The 19,996-nt window shown below is 41.3% G+C and overlaps 1 protein-coding gene across 2 annotated transcripts in view; it reads left to right on the top strand.

Annotated features, from left to right (window-relative positions):
- KCTD16 (potassium channel tetramerization domain containing 16) overlaps positions 1-19,996 on the top strand; it is a 495,172-nt gene that overhangs the window by 287,248 nt on the left and 187,928 nt on the right. The window lies entirely within an intron of this gene.

Below are 19,996 nucleotides of genomic sequence, written 5' to 3'. Positions count from 1 at the left end.
TAACTAAGGTTATGGTGCAGAAAAAATGGTGGATGGAAACTTAAAATTAACAGCAATATAAATTTTTAGTGAATGATAACTTCAGACATTCAAATGCATAATTTGAAAACCAAAGTTTTTATAGGTTCTAATGCATGTGACTTCATCCACTTTACATATGTGTAAACGACAATCAATATCATCTCTTGCACAGACAAAAATTGCCAAGGCTGTTTGTTGAGTAGCATTTGAATCCAGCCAACTTTCAGTTCACAATGGTGTGAGATAGTGCCCGTTTTTTCAGGTGTAGTTTCAAAAAAATGCCATATTTATGTTACATTCTATGAATATGCTAGAATGTCTTAGTCATCAGTAGTTTTGGTCAGCCAGTTTTTCATCAGCATCTTATAAGCCAAAGCAGGGAGTACCCAATTTCTGAACATGCAACTTATGTACGACCCCTAGATACAAAATGTTCAAAACACCGTAATATACTCGCATCACCGGTGACCTTTCTAGCTGACAACTGATCCTCTTATTTCTGTCGTTGTATGCTGCATCTCCAGCCTCTTCACTATAGGCCAAACTCCCAACCACATCCAGGCCATATACAGTTGTGCTCAAAAGTTTACATACCCCGGCAGAAGTTTTGCTTTCTTGGCCTTTTTTCAGAGAATATGAATGATAACACCAAAACTTTTTCTCCACTCATGGTTAGTGGTTGGGTGAAGCCATTTATTGTCAAACTACTGTGTTTTCTCTTTTTAAATCATAACGACAACCCAAAGCATCTAAATGACCCTGATCAAAAGTTCACATAACACATTTCTTAATACCGTGTATTGCATCTTTTGCATCAATGACAGCTTGATGTCTTTTGTGGATGAGGTTCTTTATTTTCTCAGATGGTAAAGCTGCCCACTCTTCTTGGCAAAAACACTCCACTTCCTGTAAATTCCTGGGCTGTCTAGCATGAACTGCGTGCTTGAGATCTCCCCAGAGTGGCTCAATGATATTGAAGTCAGGAGACTGAGATGGCCATTCCAGAACCTTCACTTTGTTCTGCTGTAGCCAATGACAGGTCGACTTGGCCTTTTGGATCGCTGTTATGTTGGAATGTCCAAGTAGGTCCCATACTTAGCTTCTGGGCTGATGATTGCAAATTTGCCTTCAGTATTTACTGATAAAATGCTGCATTCATCTCTCCTTTATCTTTGACAAAGTTTCTTGTGCCTTTGTAGCTCACACATCCTCAAAACATCAGGGATCCACCTCCATGCTTTACTGTAGTAATGGTGTTTCTTTCATCATAGGCATTGTTGACCTCTCTCCAAATGTAACGTTAATGGTTGTGACCAAACATTTCAAATTACCATGGTCCAGAAGTTTTGAGGTTTGTCTCTGTGCTGATTGCGTATTGTAGGTGAGATACTTTGTGGCATTTGCGCAGTAATGACTTTCTTCTGGCGACTTGACCATGCAGACCATTTTTCTTCAAGTGCCTCTTATTATGCATCTTGAAACAGCCACACCACTAGTTTTCAGAGTGTCCAGTATTTCAGCTGATGTTATTTGTGGGTTTCTCTTTGCATCCCAAACAATTTTCCTGGCAGTTGTGGATTAAATTTTTGTTGGTCTACCTGACTATGGTTTTGTTTTTACAGAGCCCCTGATTTTCCATTTGTTAATCACAATTTGAACGCTGCTTACTGGCATTGTCAATTCTTTGGATATGTTTTTGTATCCCTTTCCTGTTTTATACAGTTCAACTACATTTTCCCGTAGATCCTTTGACAATTGTTTTGCTTCCCCCATGAATCACAATCCAGAAATGTCAGTGGCTGGATGAAAGATGCAAGAGTCTGTCTGGATCTCAGAAACTCACTCAGCTTTTATGCACACACACTGATTACAAGCAAACAGGTGACAGGTAAGGATGTTACCTTTAGTAGCCATTCAAACCCATTTGTGTCAACTTCTGTGCATGTTATCAGGCCAAAATCACCAGATATGTAAACATTTGATCAGGGTCATTTGGATGTTTTGAGTTGTCATTATGATTTAAAAAGAGAAAACACAGTAGTTTGATAATAAATGACTTCAACTACCACTAACCTGGAGTGGAGAAAAAGTTTTGGTGTGATCTTTCATGAAGAAAGGCCAAGAAAGCATAAATTCTGCCAGGGTATGTAAACGTTTGAGCACAACTGTATCACTGCGCATCGCAAGCTTACGATGCGCAGTAAGAGCTGACATGAATGCGGACGGAAGTCCTGGCCTATAGCGGTAGACATGTGGCGCGATCAATGATGGAAAGAAGAGGACTGTTATCAGTGGTGTGGCCAGAGCAGTCAGTGGAGAGGTATTATCCCCTCCACCTCCCGTTCTGACAATGGAAAAAATATATATTTGATACACTGCTGATTTTGCAAGTTTTTCCACTTGCAAAAAAGTGGAGAGGTCTGTAATTGTCATGGTAGGTACGCTTCAATTGTGAGACAGAATCTTAAAAAAAATCAAGAAAATCACATTGTATGATTTTTAAAATTGCATTATAAGTATTTGATCACCTATCAACCAGCAAGAATTCTGGCTCTCACAGACCTGTTGGTTTTTCTGTAAGAAGCTTCCTACTCTGTACTCGTCACCTGTTTGAACTCATTACCTTTATAAATGATTAGCCTCCCCACCATGGCCAAGACCAAAGAGCTGTCTAAGGACACAAGGGACAAAATTGTAGACCTGCACAAGGCTGGGATAGGCTACAGAATAATAGACAAGCAGCTTGGTGAGAAGACAAAAACTGTGCACAATTTTTAAAAATGGAAGAAACCGCAGATGACTGTCAATCTTCCTGGTCTGGGGCTTCATGCAAGATCTCATCTCATGGGGTATGGATGAATCTGAGAAAGGTCAGGAATCATTCCAGAACTACACAGGAGGAACTGATCAATAACATTAAGAGAGCTGGGACCACAGTCTCAAACATTATCTTTAGTAACACACTATGTTGTCATGGATTAAAATCCTGCAGGGCACACAAGTTCCCCTGCTCATGCCAGCACATGTCTAGGCCTGTTTTAGGTTTGCCAATGACCATCTGGATGATCCAAAGGAAGTATAGGAGAACGTCATGTGGTCAGATGAGACCACAATAGATCTTTTTGGTATCAACTCCACTTGCCGTGTTTGGAGGAAGAAGAAGAATTAGTACAACCCCAAGAACACTGTCCCAACTGTGAAGCATGGTGTGGGAAACATCATTCTTTGGGGGTGCTTTTCTGCAAAGGGGACAGGACGACTGCACCGTATTTAAGGGAGGATGGATGGAGTCACGTATCGAGAGATTTTGGCCAATAACCTCCTTCCCTCAGTAAGAGCATTGAAGATGGGTCATTTCTGGGTCTTCCAGCATGACAATGACCTGAAACACACAGCCAGGGCAACTAAGGAGTGGCTCCGTAAAAAGCATTTCAAGGTCCTGAAGTGGTCTAGCCAGTCTCCAGACCTGAACTCATTAGAAATTCTTTGGATGGAGCTGAAACTCAATGTTGCACAGCGACATCTCCAAAACCTGAAAGCTCTGGAGAAGATCTGTATGGAGGAGTGGCTCAAAATCCCTGTTGCATTGTGTGCAAACCTGGTCAAGAATGACAGGAAACATCTGATCTCAGTAATTGCAAACAAAGGTTTCTGCACTAAATATTAAGTACTGTTTTATTATTGTATCAAATACTTATTTCATGCCGTAAAATGCAAATTAATGATATAAAAATCATACAATGTGATTTTCAGGATTTTTTTTAAGATTCTGTATCTCACAGTTGAAGTGTACCCACAATAAAAATGACAGACCTTTCCATTCTTTGTTGGTGAGGAAAATCGGCAATGTATCACATACTTATATTTTCCACTGTATATATATATATATATATATATATCCAGGTTATGAACAAAGCAACAGAATCTATCAAGTTTGTAACCCGGGGACTGGATTGCCTGTACCAGGAGTGGCTGCAAAATAAAAATGAGGTGTGCAATTTTCAATTATAGTTTTCTTTTTCTGTCTGATTCCACTTTTGCTCTTGGCTTATAAAAACAGATGAAAAATATAGATCTAGCTACATAATTTGTGTTAGTTGATGTTTTCTGAATACTCTACTAATGAACTCAGTTCTGCTACATGTACTTGTTTCTCTTGATTTTATGAAACGTTATTGCATGTGTATTTCATTTATGCTAAAAGCCACAAAATATAAAAATGCCTTTGTGACTGTGCAGCCTGCTGTAAACAGCGGATATGTATTTTCCCTTTCTTTTATGGACAACTCCCTGAGGATTTTTTCTGCTTTCTGCGGCTTGCTTTTTGCTCTTGCAAGTGGCTTGTTCATTCATTTGGACATGTCACTTTGAACGTAGCTAGTGTTTTTTTTTTTCTTTTTTGAAATGATGGTAGCATTTGCAAATGAGGCACATACTAATCTAAGTGGACAGATAACCCTGATCAGTGCTGATGTCTAGAAAAAAAGACTGTCCACCAAAAATGATCTTTCTTGTGTCCATGTTTAATACAGAGAGTAAAGATGCAATCGGTTTTGACAAATATGCCAAATAACATCATAACGGAGGACACGATCAGCTCTAAAGTGATTGATTCTGCCTAGAAGGGATTCTACAGATTACTTTTTTAGTCAAAATAATTTTTCACATAAGATGGAATTTGATGCCATTTTCTTTTCCGGAAGGATCATAGGATGTGAAATGTTATTACTGGAAGCTTTTGACACGGATTGGTTTGTACTGTTGACTTAATTCACATCCAAATAAAATACATCTGTATGGGTATTAAGTAGTGTTAAGTGAGCATTCTCGCCACTGCTCTATACTCATCAGGGTGCTTGGGGACACTCATTACTTGATTGAGCATCAGGGTGCTCGGGTACACTCGTTACTCGTTCGAGCACCAGGGTGCTCGTGTACACTTGTTAATCGATTGAGGATCAGGGTGCTCGGGTACACTCGTTACTCGTTCGAGCATCAGGGTGCTCGTGTACACTTGTTAATCGATCGAGGATCAGTGTGCTCGGGTGCACTCATTACTCAGTCTAGCATAAGGGTACTCAGGTGCACTCATACTTAATCGAGTATCAGGGTGCTTGGGTACACTTATTACTTAATTGAGCATCGGGGTGCTTGGGTACACTCGTTACTCGATCAAGCATCAGGGTGCTAGGGTACACTCATTACTCGATCGAGTATCACCAGTGCTCGAGCACCATGCTTGAGTTCCAGCCCCGCATGTTTCATGGCTGTTAGGCAGCCAATAAACATGCAGGGATTGCCTGCCATACATGGTAATGCCATAGCCATGTTGATAATGGCATTAATGTGATTGGTTGGCCGCATCACATCATCGGTTCTTTGGTTGGCCGCATCACATCATCGGTTCTTATATAAGACCCGGTGACGCGATGCTCGGCACACTCTCCTCTGGAAGCAGTTCAAGTAATGTAGATTTAGTAGGGAGAGCTTAAATTAGAGCAAATATATAGGCAGTGTTTAATTGGTATTGAAGCACTTGTATACTGCTGCTGCGGCATTAAAAGAAAAGTCCTTTTCAGGGCTACATACTGTTCTTTCTCTAGTAAAATTACTGTTATATGCATTCAATTTAGCAATAACTTGTGGAGAAGGGAAAATTTTGGATTAGAGGTATATACGCAGGGTTTATTGCCTTACAGTCCTTCTATAGGTACAGTATACTGCCGCTGCAAGCTAAAAACAAAATTCCTTTTCATGACTACATATTATCTCTTCCCTATTAATACCTGAACGTTTGCAGGCATATATTATATACTTAATTTTAAATGTACAAGGCATACAGTAAAGAATGGGGAAGTAGACGCTGATGGTGCACACAGAGGCTGAGGACGTGGGCCTAGACTTCTCAATCCCACCAGATGACAGCCATGGAACATAAAACCAATTCAAATGTTTCCTTTTTTTTTTGGTGTATTCCCATGCACCCATTCCAACCCAAAAAAAGAATATACTGTTCATGATTCATAATGTACTTTGAGGTGTTCAAAAAGTATGAACTGTGTTAACCACTTCAAGAAACTTTCATTCTTTGGTGGAGTTTTTGCTTTGTGGCACAATAACTGGTTTGGAATTGATTCCATGAGTCCCTTTTACAAAGGAGTGACAAGCACTTTCTTTTTACCCCATACAGTGCTTTTCAAAACCTGAAATGGGGTAAAAAGTTCTGAAAAATAAAGTAGTTTTGTAGTTCTAATGATTACTCGTACAGAGAAAATTGACCTCCTGTTTCTACACAGAACTTAGAAGCATTCAGCTAGTCTGAATTTTTTTATATTATAGACGTAATGGGAAACAAAATAATTAACTGAGTAGAAGGGCAAAATGAACAATTATAAGTAGACAGTGCTATATAATATGCTGATTGCAATATACAGTGCTGTGCAAATTAATTGGGACAAAGCATTTTTTTAAGTAAAATCGTAAGTTGGTTACCAGTCAGTGATTCAAACCAGTTTTAACTGCTTTGAACAGGCACTTACGATTTTACTTAAAAAAATGCTTTGTCCCAATTAATTTACACAGTACTGTATTACGAGGATAAAAGCTTTGATGGCAGGAGTGCTTCTTAAGGACAGCTGATTTGCGTACCTTCTCCCAGGAATCCTTGTCTAACCTATAAGTCGCCCCACACCAGCTTGACAATCTTCACTAGGAGACACAGTACCCACTAGACCTCATCAGAAACAAAATGCTGAGTGGTGAGAAAATCTTCTAATCACTTTTTATTTCTATATATATAAAGCTGAGTGCAGAGCCCGCCCATTCCACATGGTCACATTCACTATAATATCCCAAATCATCCCGTCAGCCAGAGCTACCGGACTACTACCCATAATATCCCACGTCATCCCGTCACCCAGAGCCACTGGACTACTACTTCTAATATCCAACATCATCCCATCAGCCAGAGCCACCGGACAACTACCACTAATATCCCACATCATCCCGTCAGCCAGAGCCACCGGACTACTACCCCTAATATCCCACATCATCCCGTCAGCCAGGAGTCAGAATCAGAGCGCTGAGTGGAACGTTCCTAACTTCCATACTGGGGATCCCTTTAAGAGAGGACTGACGTCAGAACCAGAGCGCTGAGTGGATTTGCCCTGACTTCCATACCAATGATCCGTTTAATAGAAGCCTGGGGTGAGAATCAGAGCGCTGAGGGATTTACCCTAACTTCCATACTGGAGACCCCTTTAAGAAAGGCCTGGGGTCAGTACCAAAGCACAAAGTGGATTTTACCTCACTGTACCGAGGATCCCTTTAAGAGGGGACTTGCGTCAGAACCAGAGCGCTGAGTGGATTTGCCCTAACTTCCATACCGGGGATCCCTTTAAGACAGCCTAGGATCAGAACCAGAGCGCTGAGTGAATTTGCCCTGACTTGCATACCAATGATCCCTTTAATAGAACCCTGGGGTCAGAATCAGAGCACCGAGGGATTTGCCCTAACTTCCATACAGGAGATCCCTTTAAGAGAGCCTGGGGTCAGTACCAGAGCACTTGAAGGCAATTGTCCTGACTTCCATACCGGGGATCCCTTTAAGAGAGGCCTGGGGTCAGTACCAAAGTGCAGAGTGGATGTGCCCTAAATTCCATACCAATGATCCCTTTAACCCCTTAATGTCCAATGACGGACACAGTCCGTCATCGGACATCTCCCCTGCTTTGATGAGGGCTCCGGCGCTGAGCCCGCATCAAAGCCGGGACATGTCAGCTGTTATGAACAGCTGACATGTGCCCGCAATAGGCGCGAGCGGAATCGCCGTCCACCCGCGCCTATTAACTAGTTAAATGCCGCTGTCAAAGCTGACAGCGGGCATTTAAATAGCATTTAAATAGCCGCCGGGCCGGAAATGACGTCATCGCCGACCCCCGTCACGTGATCGGGGGTCGGCGTCACGTTGCCTGGACAACCAGAGGTCTCTATGAGACCTCTATGGTTGTTCCAGGCATAAGGCTTTCAGCGCCACCCGGTGGTCGGTGCTGAAAGCACAGCAGTAAATCTGCTACATATGGGCGATCTGAAGCATGCCAAAAGTAAAAAAAAAAAATGTTTAAAAATAAAAAAAAATTAAAAAAACATAAAAGTTCAAATCACCCCCCTTTCGCCCCAATCAAAATAAAACAGTAAAAAAAAAATCCCACATACACATATTAGGTATCGCCGCGTTCAGAATCGCCCGATCTATCAATAAAAAAAAAGCATTAACCCGATCGCTAAACGGCGTAGCGAGAAAAAAATTCAAAACACCACAATTACGTTTTTTTGGTCACCAAGACATTGCATTAAAATGCAATAACGGGCGATCAAAAGAACGTATCTGCTCAAAAGTGGTATCATTAAAAACGTCAGTCCGGCACGGAAAAAATAAGCCCTCACCCGACCCCAGATCATGAAAAATGGAGACGCTACGGGTCTCGGAAAATTGCGCAATTTTTTTTTTTTTTTTTTTTTTTTTTTTTTAGCAAACTTTGGATTTTTTTTTCACCACTTAGATAAAAAGAGGACATAGACATGTTTGGTGTCTATGAACTCGTAATAACCTGGAGAATCATAATGGCAGGTCAGATTTAGCATCTATTGAACCTAACAAAAAAGCCAAGCAAAAAACAAGTGTGGGATTGCACTTTTTTGGCAATTTCACCGCACTTGGAATTTTTTTCCCGTTTTCGAGTATACGACATGCTAAAACCAATGGTGTCATTTAAAAATACAACTCGTCCCGCAAAAAATAAGCCCTCACATGGCCATATAAATGGAAAAAAAAAAAGTTATGGCTCTGGAAAGAAGGGGAGGGAAAAATGAAAATGCAAAACCAAAAATACCCCTGGTCGTTAAGGGGTTAAGAGACCCTGGGGTCAGAACCACAGAGCTGAGTGGAACTGTCCTACCTTCCATACCAGGGATCCCTTTAAGAGAGGCCTGGGGTCAAAACCAAAGCGCTGGATGAATTTGCTCTGACTTCCATACTGGGGATCCCTTTTAGAGGGAAGATGTGCCTACGGGATGGATGATGTGTGATGGGTATATGGGCACGGGAGGGGGAAGTCATTTCTGTCATGTGCTCTCTGCTGCCTTCTGGGGGGCAGGCAATGGCTGGGAGCTTATGTTCCCAGGGATGCTATATTTCTCCCACCATGTCAGTGTCTGCTGAGGTGTTGTCAAGTGGGAAAACTGTTGGTCATAGCAACCAATCACAGCCCAGCTTCTTTTAACCAGCTCTGGTGAAATGAGAGATGCTTAGTGATTGTTTGCAAGGAAAACTATTGCTCATAGTAACCAAATCACAGCTCAGCTTCTTTTGAACAGCTCTGGTGAAATGAAAGATGCTTCGTGATTGGTTGGTGATACACACACACACATTCATTTTTATATATAGAGATAACATAACATAAAGAGCTGTGAATGTGTGTGATGTATGCATCAGTTACTTAGAGACTTAAGAATTGGCTATGGCAATGCTAAATACTAGCTGTGAATTAACAGTTTGGTGAACTGTTGCTAAAATGGATCATTCATTCTGCATTTAGATTATGTCTTTTCCTTGCCAATTGTAGACAGCTTGTCCCTCAGATCTACATTTATTTAATGCTCCCGCTCAGGCTGGTATATCCCTTTCTCCTGCTGGTTGTTAACACACAAGAACATGATTTGCACGTGGTTTAAGAGATGAAACACTCTTTTTCTCCTCTATGAAAACAATAATTGCCAGCTTTCACCATAGTACAGATGTTAAACATGAAAGCCTCAACTATGGTGTGACTCCTGGCTGTTACCGCTATGCGATATTTCACACAGTAAGCATTAGGCCATCACCTTTCCAGCTGGAAATCTGCCTACTTAAAGGATATCTATTTTCTGTCACTCAACAAATCCCAGTAATTCAGTACAATGTCACTAAACCCTTACATAAACCATTTTATTCACATTGAAAGAAATGGATTTTATTCTTATTCCTTCCAATGTAAATCAGATTTGGCGGAGACGAAGCACAAGACTTTTTATTAATGCGAATAACCTCTGCATGTAGTTATTGCTATTATGTTATATTATTCAATTCTTAGTTGCCAGGGGATTCTGATAGATATGATCTGAACATTATTGGACACTGAAGACTGCTCTAGCAATTATTTTGAGAATCTTAATTCATGAGCAATTTTGTTTCACGGTAACTTAATTCCTGCTCTTTAAACCGAGTTTAAAAAATGGCATTGACCTTCAAAAAATTGTCTGACACTCAAAGAATAATAGTGAAATAATAACTTGAGCTAATATCCAGTGATTGCATATTGGATGAATTTTCCATGCCACATTCCAGTCGTCATAATGCGTAGAGCTTAGAACATACAAATGTACACACATGTAGCAAGGCTCAGTTTGTCAATGCCCTTGCTCATTTTTTCAGTTCTGCCCATCATTTTTCTTTGAAATTGAAGTTAGGACTTTGCAATGGCCATTCGATTACTCTCCCATTGTGTAATATTTTTTAAAAAAATAAGTGATTGTCGTTGAACTGCTCTGTAGTTTAGTGATGATTAGCTGTCATGATCCAAGGTGGATCTGACAAGTAAATGGACAAAGTGACTTTTTTTCCTTTGGCTTGGTGCCAAAGTGGTGTGATTGCCCCCGGTGGCCATTAGAATTATTACACGTGGTGTCGTTCATTCTAAGTTACCCCGGTGGTGGTGAGTGGTAGTGCACTTTAGTTATTTGGTTTAATGTGCACTTAATTACAAATCAGGTGTGAGGCTCTATAAAAGAGTTCAGGTGTGTTTGCTCACTGTTGGTGATATTGTGAGCTCGTCATTTGGGAAGCAAGCCTGGGTGAAGAAGCAGCTGAATGAGAGTCCTGGGCAGCCCAGCCATAGGGGTTGAGTCAGCTATGGAGTCTTCATGGAGGGCTGGCATGGCTTGGTGGAGTCTCAGTTTATGGTGTCAGCAGGAAGTGCTTGCGTGGCTTGGTGGAGTGGCGATGATGGTGAGAGTTGCACTCAGCATGCTGGACTTGGTTGCTGAAAACTGGACTCAAGCATGCTGGACTTTTTGGCAGAAGTTGGACTCATCTTTGGGACTCTGTTTACTGGGCAGCTGCAACTGGTGGTGGACTCTGCTCCAAGGCTGCACTATGGTGATGGATCCGGTTATGGTGATGGATCCGGGTGGAGGAGAAGACGCACGCAGGTGGTGGGCTCTGTTGCTGGGAGCGTACGCAAAAGAGCAAAGCTAAGTGGTGTTCCCCCTGTATTGTCATTTTCCCTTATGTGTGTTTAGTGCAGTGGTGGGATTAGTTTCTGCACCGACCAATTCCCTAGTGAGGGCTTAGGGTCAGGGCGAGTCATGGTTTTAAGGTTCCTGTGCGTTGCCCGGTGCGGAACCGGCATAGGGAACGTTAGGAGTGCAGGGACTCTGGCTCAGGGGAGTGCAGGAGGTCTCCACGTCCCTATTTCCTATCGCAGGGCCCACTATTGTTAATGTTACCCAGGTTCCCCTTTATTATTTAAATTCGCCTTACTGGAGGCGGGGTTTCCAGACTATTGTATAAATACGTGTAATACCTAAATTCACCTGTTGGAGGTGGCGTATCCAGTTGCACATGTTATTATTTAAATTCGCCCAACTGGAGGCGGTGTATCCAGGGTCACGTGTGTCATATGGGTTCGCCTTGCGGTACTCGCTGCGTCCAGACACATGTGAGCGTGACATTGGCTCTTGAGAGCTCAACCAATTGCTTAAAAGACCAGTTAAAAAAGTGCCGGTCAAGAGTCAGAATACAGCGTGGGCCATTTATATAGATACACCTAAATAAAATGGGAATGGTTGGTGATATCAACTTCCTGTTTGAGGCACATTAGTATATGGGAGGGGGAAAACTTTTCAAGATGGGTGGTGACCATGGTGGCCATTTTGGATCGAACTTTATTTTTTTCAATGGGAACAGGGTCATGTGACACATCAAACTTATTGAGAATTTCACAAGAAAAAACAATGATGTGCTTGGTTTTAATGTAACTTTATTCTTTCATGAGCTATATCCAAGTTTCTTTGTTTACAGCCATTGACAAGTTGCAGAGGTTAACATGTGAGGAGAGGATAGAAATTGTGTTGATGTCTGGTGAATGCAGTACCCGGGTCATCGCAGCAGATTTCAATGCACGACCCCCTACGCTTGAAACTGCCTGGAGGAATAAAGTTAATTTCCTCATGGCAGCCGAGCTACTAGTGTGGTGGTTGCACACTATCAACCTGTAGATTATCCTCATATCTGCAAGTTAATAGCATTTTGGGATGTGACACGCCCCTGAGGGTCCACAGAGGTACTGCACCTCAGCCAGTGGTGTGGCACTCTGCTCTCTGGTAAGGAGGGGACACTACCCAGTACTCACACACTAGCATCCAACACCAGATCCCTCTAGGCCAAGGGGGAACTAGGTAGAGGGTGTGGGTGGAGGAAGTAGAGAAGGGGAGGGGCCAGAGAGAGTTGTCATGGAAACAGGAGTCAGTTGTAGGGAAGTAGGCAGTTGGTGCTGGGGACTGAAGGAGAGAGCCCCTAGACTAGCGCAGCATGAGAGAAAAGAGGAGTGAAGTAGGGGTCCTAGGGGCGCGAGAAGTGAGGAATCCACCCATGGCACCCGAATCCATGCCAACCGTAGTCGGGTGGAGGGATCAGGTCACAGTAGGGAACTGGCCCCAGACTAGTGGAGAAACTAAGGACTCAGCTAGAAAACCAGAAGCTGTAGTGACTGTATGTGCTACAGTCAACTCCATATACATTCGCTAAAAAGGCAGCCAGATAGGATAAACGGGACTAAGAGAACGTCGCCTGACAGGATCCGAGGCTGCTGGCTTGGGACACTGTGTGTGTGAAGGCGCAGGGTAGAAGAGGTGGGAGCCAGAACAGAGAGACGGTCAGGAAAGGAACATAAGATGAGGGTTCTGGTACAGTGGACTCCAAAACTACCTGAGAACTGGCTGGACCACCAACCCGGCGGACACAGCACCCTGGCTGGGGATTGTAACTGGAAGAACTGTGAGTAAAAATGTGAAAACTGCACTCCACTGTGTCCTCAGATTATTTACTGCATCATCTGCCCTGCACTACAACTATTACCAACATCTTTAACACTATAATTGCCCTGGGGCATAGCTCTACCCATGGAGAGCTGTATCAATTCTGCTGCATCACCAACAGCCCCAGTGGCCTCCTTAAGAAGCATCGGCTATCTCCTTATTGCCAAATACCACGGGTGGCGTCACGACTTTATTTCAACTAACTTCCCCATCTTTATTTGACTGGACGCCCAGGGCAACGGACCGGGTCACCACTACACTACCACTGACAAAACCCCTGAAGAACTGACTAAGGCCCATACCGAGTCCCCCGGCCCTAGCGGGTGTTCCAGACATGTTCCCTTTAACCCCTTAATGTCCAATGATGGACATAGTCTGTCATTGGATGCTTCCCCTTATTTGGTGCAGGCTCCGATGATGAGCCCGCACCTTTTCCAGCACATGACAGCTGATCTGAACAGCTGACATGTGCCCGTAACAGCCGTGAGTGGAATCACGATTCACCCATGGCTGTTAACATGTTAAATGCCGCTGTCAATCTCCAACAGTGGCATTTAACGTTCACACGCAGGAAGCGCGTCATTACCTCCTACTGGCACCCGTGTCAACTGACTGCGGGTCACTGATAGGTTGGCATTACAACCCGGGGTAAGCAGAAGTCCCCTGTGGTTGTCATTGCTGGATCGCTATGAGTGCCACCTGGTGGTTGGCGCTTATTGCAAGTGAGCATATCTGCTACATAGAGCAGGGCTGCAGCCCTGCTCTATGTAGCAGAGGCGATCGGACAACTGCAGCTTCAAGTTATAAACCTAGCACTCAACTTTAGGATATTCAGAAGAATATTTATTGTAGTATGTAAAAAAACGTTTCGGTCAAATTTTGACCTTCTTCAGTTACGTACTGTACCAAATACGTGGTAATAGATATTAAACCTATTGTGAAGATTCATGTGCTCTTAATTGGGGTGATCCATCCCACTGCCTGTTGTAGTATGCTTATAGAGGCCAGTAGATGAGGCAACATATGCACGTATGCTGTTTACTAGGGAGATCCATCCCACAGCCTTGTGTCAGCCAGTAGATGGGGCAGGACGTGCCTCCAGACACAGCATCTACTGCATGCAGTGGATACTGTGTCTGGAGGCACGTCTTGCCCCATCTACTTGCTGACACTAGGGTGTGGGACAGATCTACCAGTAAACAGCATATGTGCATATGTTGGCTCATCTACTGGCCTCTAGAAGCATACTACAACAGGCAGTGCGACGGATCACCCAAATTAAGAGCACATGAATCTTCACAATAGGTTTAATATCTATTACCACGTATTTGGTACAGTACGTAACTGAAGAAGGTCAAAATTTGACCGAAACGTATTTTTACGTACTACAATAAATATTCTTCTGAATATCCTAAAGTTGAGTGCTAGGTTTATAACTTATAACTACTTGGTTTGGGAACCTAACCTTTAGCACCATTACTTAAGTTGAGCTCACAGTGTTTTTCCCTTCAACTGCAACTTCAAGTCTCCCATGGAGACTATTGAAGCAAGTCTTCTCTTCCATCCTCCCAGTGGATGGCTATGGAACAAGGAGGTGGAATAAGATTCTGCAGGTGAACAACTGGCTACGTCGATGGTGCCATCAGCAACGATTTGGATTTCTGGATCACGGAGTGAACTACTTATACAATGGACTACTTGCTAGAGATGGGGTGCACCTTACGAAGACTGGAAAGCATGTATTTGGAAGTCGCCTTGCTACACTTGTAAGGAGAGCTTTAAACTAGAACAACATGGGAAGGGAAGCAAAAGACCAGAAAAAGCCATACACCTGACAAATGCTATTGAGAACTCTGCTATTAGAAGTGGAAAGGAAGAACAAAGACAAAAGAATCTAATTAATAAAAATAATGGAGAAAGAGAAACCAATCACAAACTAAAATGTTTCTATACTAATGCACAAAGCATGGGCAACAAACAAGGAGAATTGGAACTACTAACGCAGGAAAAGAAATATGATGTCATTGGAATCACTGAAACTTGGTGGGACAATACACATGATTGGAATACAAGACTAGAAGGATACAACTTATTTGCAAGAAACAGACTTGATAAACGAGGAGGGGGTGTCGCATTGTATGTTAGAAACGCGTATATCTGCACAGAGATTGAAGCTTCAGAGACTGGGAGTTCTGTGGAAACTGTTTGGGTAAGAATACAAGGACAGAACAATGGAAAGGACACCATTGTTGGCATTTACTACAGGCCGCCTGTGCAAGCTGAAGATATGGATGAACTCTTTATGCATCAAATGGCCAAGTTCTCCAAAAAATATGACATAGTTGTCATGGGAGATTTCAACTATCCAGACATTTGTTGGGAATCTCTCTCAGGCAAAACTAACAGGTCAAGGAAATTCTTATCCTCTCTTGCTGACAACTTTATCTTCCAAAAGGTAAGGGAGAAAACAAGGGGAACTGCTACCTTGGATCTAATCCTTATAAACAGGGAGGAAATGGTTGAGGAGGTAAAAGTGGCTGGGACCCTAGGAGGTAGCGACCATGCTATTTTAGAATTTTGGATAACTAGAGGCGGAAGACCTGTGAAGACTCAGACGTCAAGGTTAGATTTCAGAAAGGCAGATTTTAAGGGATTCAGAAAGAGAATTGGAGGGATCCAATGGCTGGATATCCTTAAAGACAAAAATGTCCAGGAAGGATGGGAAATCTTGAAAAATGAAATTCTCAAAGCACAGTTGTTAACAATTCCGAAAAGAGGGAAGAATAGGAAGCATTTAAGGAAACCAGGATGGATGAACACAGAACTTAAGCACATGCTAAAAAGGAAGAAAAAAATGTTTATAAAATGGAAAGAGGGAGGCATATCTAAAGAAGAATATAATGCTGTCTGCAGAACCTGCAGGGCACAAATCAGATTTTCTAAAGCTGAAAATGAATTGAGGCTTGCAAGAGATGTCAAAAGAAATAATAAAGGATTTTGGGGATATGTCAAAAGTAAAAGAAAAGTCAAAGATGCTATAGGATTTTTACAGGATGAAAATGATGAAATGTTAAGACAGGATGTTGAGAAGGCTGAACTTTTAAATTCCTATTTTGCTTCTGTTTTCTCGCAGAAAGGAAATGTAAAATCAACTGTTATTCACTGTCCTATTAAGGGAATAGAAGAATCCAGGATATCTATAAACAGAAAGATAGTGAGGAAACACTTAGCTAACCTAAATGAATTCAAGTCTCCAGGTCCAGATGAATTACACCCCAGAGTACTGAAGGAGATAGCAGAAGAAATTTTTGAACCCCTCTCCATAATCTTTGAAAATTCTTGGAGAACAGGAGAAGTGCCAGAAGACTGGAGAAGAGCAAATGTTGTTCCTATCTTCAAAAAGGGGAAGAAGGTGGACCCAGGCAACTATAGGCCGGTGAGTCTGACTTCTATACCAGGAAAGATCTTTGAACAAATTATTAAACAACATGTATGTCAATACCTGGATAAGAATGAAGTGATTAAACAGAGTCAGCATGGGTTTGTAACTAATAAGTCATGTCAGACTAACTTAATTTCCTTCTATGACGGAATCACTGATTGGGTGGATCAAGGAAATGCTGTAGATATAGTATATCTTGACTTCAGCAAAGCATTTGACAAAGTATCTCATACAATCCTTATTGAAAAAATGACTAAGTATGGAATGGACAAGGCAACTGTTAGGTGGATTCATAACTGGCTTAGTGATCGTACCCAAAGAGTGGTCGTAAATGGCTGCACATCCAGTTGGAAGAATGTCTCAAGTGGGGTACCACAGGGCTCTGTCCTGGGCCCTGTATTGTTCAACATCTTTATCAACGATTTAGATGAAGGAATTGAGGGTAAACTGATTAAATTTGCTGATGACACAAAGCTAGGAGGGATAGCTAATACTAGAGAAGAGAGAGAGAGGATTCAAAAAGATTTAAATAAACTGGAGAAGTGGGCAGCAACTAACAGAATGGTTTTTAACAGGGAGAAATGCAAAGTACTACATCTGGGCAATAAAAATGAAAAAAGCATATATAGAATGGGAGGAATAGGGCTAAGTGACAGCACATGTGAAAAAGACTTGGGTATACTAATAGATCACAGACTGAATATGAGTCAACAGTGTGATGCAGCAGCAAAAAAGGCAAATGCAATTCTAGGATGTATTAACAGAAGCATACAGTCTAGATCACGTGAAGTCATTATTTCCCTCTACTCCTCTTTGGTCAGACCTCATCTGGAATATTGTGTCCAGTTTTGGGCACCACATTTTAAAAAAGACATCAACAAACTGGAGCAAGTTCAGAAAAGAGCGACCAGAATGGTGACCGGTCTGCAAACCCTGTCTTATGAGGAAAGGTTGCAGGATTTGGGAATGTTTAGTTTGCAAAAGAGAAGACTGAGAGAAGACTTCATAGCTGTCTACAAATATCTAAAGGGCTGTCACATTGTAGAAGGATCAACTTTATTCTCATTTACACAAGGAAAGACTAGAAGCAATGGGATGAAACTGAATGGGAGGAGACAGATTAGATATTAGAAAAAACTTTTTGATAGAGTGATCAATGAGTGGAACAGGCTGCCACGAGAAGTGGTGAGTTCTCCTTCAATGGAAGTCTTCAAACAGAGGCTGGACAGACATCTGACTGGGATGATTTAGCGAATCCTGCTTTGAGCAGGGGGTTGGACCAGATGGCCCAGGAGGTCCCTTCCAACTCTACGATTCTATGATTCTATGATTCTATAAGTAAAAAGTAAAAACAAGTTTTTCAAAATATAAAAAAATATAAAAGTTCAAATCACTCCCCTTTCGCCCCATTCAAAATAAAACAATGAAAAAATCAAATATACATATATTTGGCATAACCACATTCAGAATCGCCTGATCTATCAATATATAAAAAGAATTAATCCAATCGGTAAACAGCGTAGCGAGAAAAAAAAAATCGATACGTCAGAATTACTTTTTTTGCAGCATAGCAATAAAATGCAATAACGGGCGATCAAAAGTACGTATCTGCACCAAAATAGTATTAATAAAAACGTCAGATTGGCACGCAAAAAATAAGCCCGCACCCAGCCCAAGATCTCGAAAAATAGAGACGTTACAGGTCTTTGAAAATGGCAACTTTTTTTTTTGTACAAACTTTGGAATTTTTGGGGGGGCAGTATCTCAACATAGCATTCCCCATAATGGCATCTATTGTGAGAAGGGCACCAGCCCCTCCTGCAATATGGTTAGGATGGTGTTCTTTGGCTTGCAAGCCCTACCTCCCTTTTGTTAAATTCTTAATGATAGTCATTGTGGCCAAAGAGTTTCATTTTTATTTCCTCAAACTACTGTAAAGTATATTTTCCCCTGTATTATTCATTGCTTTTGGCACATTATTGAAATGAACTCTAGCCAATAATTTCTTTTAGAAGGGCTAGAAACTTGCTTGATGCATTAATCCATAGAAGGATCACAACAGATCACTCAACATTGTTAGAATGTTCTTTTCTGAGTGATAATCATAAATTTAGCTTTTACTCATTTTTTATTATATTCTGAGAGATCAATATATTTGATTAGGAGTTTAGAGTTTTTTAAGTCTATGAGTTCAGCCTCAACAACGAACTGCAAAGACACTACGTGGTATTGTAGTATACAGTATAAGCGATAAAACGATCACAGGTTCATATGTAACCCAAAATCAATCTCTCATTATCTATCTATCATCTACAAGATTGAATCAACTTCTCTTTTTATCTGGTTTCAGGTGCAATTTTCCAATTGCCCACACTTCTTACTTGCCAAATGTGAGTTTGAACGAGCATCACATTCTTGAAACAAAGTTGTTCACTCAAAATTTTTGAATGGTGCCAACAATTTTTTGGATTTTGCATGAAATTATGTCCAATTTATGTATTTTTCTCTGTCTTTTTGTGTTGTTTCAATGTGTGTTCCAATTTGTGTTGTTCCAATACACATAAAGGAAATAAAGGTGTATAACAAAACATGTGTAATTGCAATAATTTTCCTGTAGAAATACTTCACTTTCTGGAACAATTTCACAGGTCTCAACACTTTTGGCTATGACGGTGTATATACACACAGTACAAGTTTGATCTTACTAAAATCATTCTGACCTGGAGAATCACACTTTCAGGTAATTTTTCAACACTACAAAAATAAAACCCCAAAACAATTGTGGAATTGCCTTTTTTTCATGATTTTGTCAACTTTAAAATGTTTCCTATTTTTCAGTTCTTTATATTACAAAAAGAAGGGTGACATTCAAAACTATAACGCGTCCCACGAAAATAAGCCCTTGTACGGCTATGTTGATGAAAAAAATTTAAAAAGTTATGGCTCTTGGACCAAAAAAAGTGCAGAAACTAAAAAATGTCCGAGTCCTTAAGCGATTATGGCAGTTTTGTAGGAGTGACTTTTTGCTTGATATGATATCTTTCAAGTCATGATGTTTCACTGTTGGTACCAATTCTTTTGTACCTGTTTCCTCCAGCATCTTCACAAGATCTTTTAATTTTGCTCTTGGATTGGTTTTTGTTTTCATTTTTGTGTTTTTTTTTTTTTGCACAAATTATGTCTACCTCTTGGAGACAGAAAGCATCTCCTTACTGAACGGAATGATGGCTGCATGATCCCTTGGTCATTAAATTTGCAGATAGTTATTTGAACAGCTGAACTTGGTACGTTCAGGCATTTTGAAAATTGCTCCCAAAGATGTACCATACTTGTGGAGATCTTGGCTGAATTGTTTTGATTGCTCCCATGATGTCGGATGCATCTATTTGTATTAAATGG

Source organism: Dendrobates tinctorius, unplaced genomic scaffold (assembly GCF_039654945.1).
Source record: "Dendrobates tinctorius isolate UK_male_01 unplaced genomic scaffold, ASM3965494v1 ptg000043l, whole genome shotgun sequence".
NCBI lineage: Eukaryota > Metazoa > Chordata > Amphibia > Anura > Dendrobatidae > Dendrobates > Dendrobates tinctorius.
This window is presented reverse-complemented; position numbering and strand designations above follow the sequence as displayed.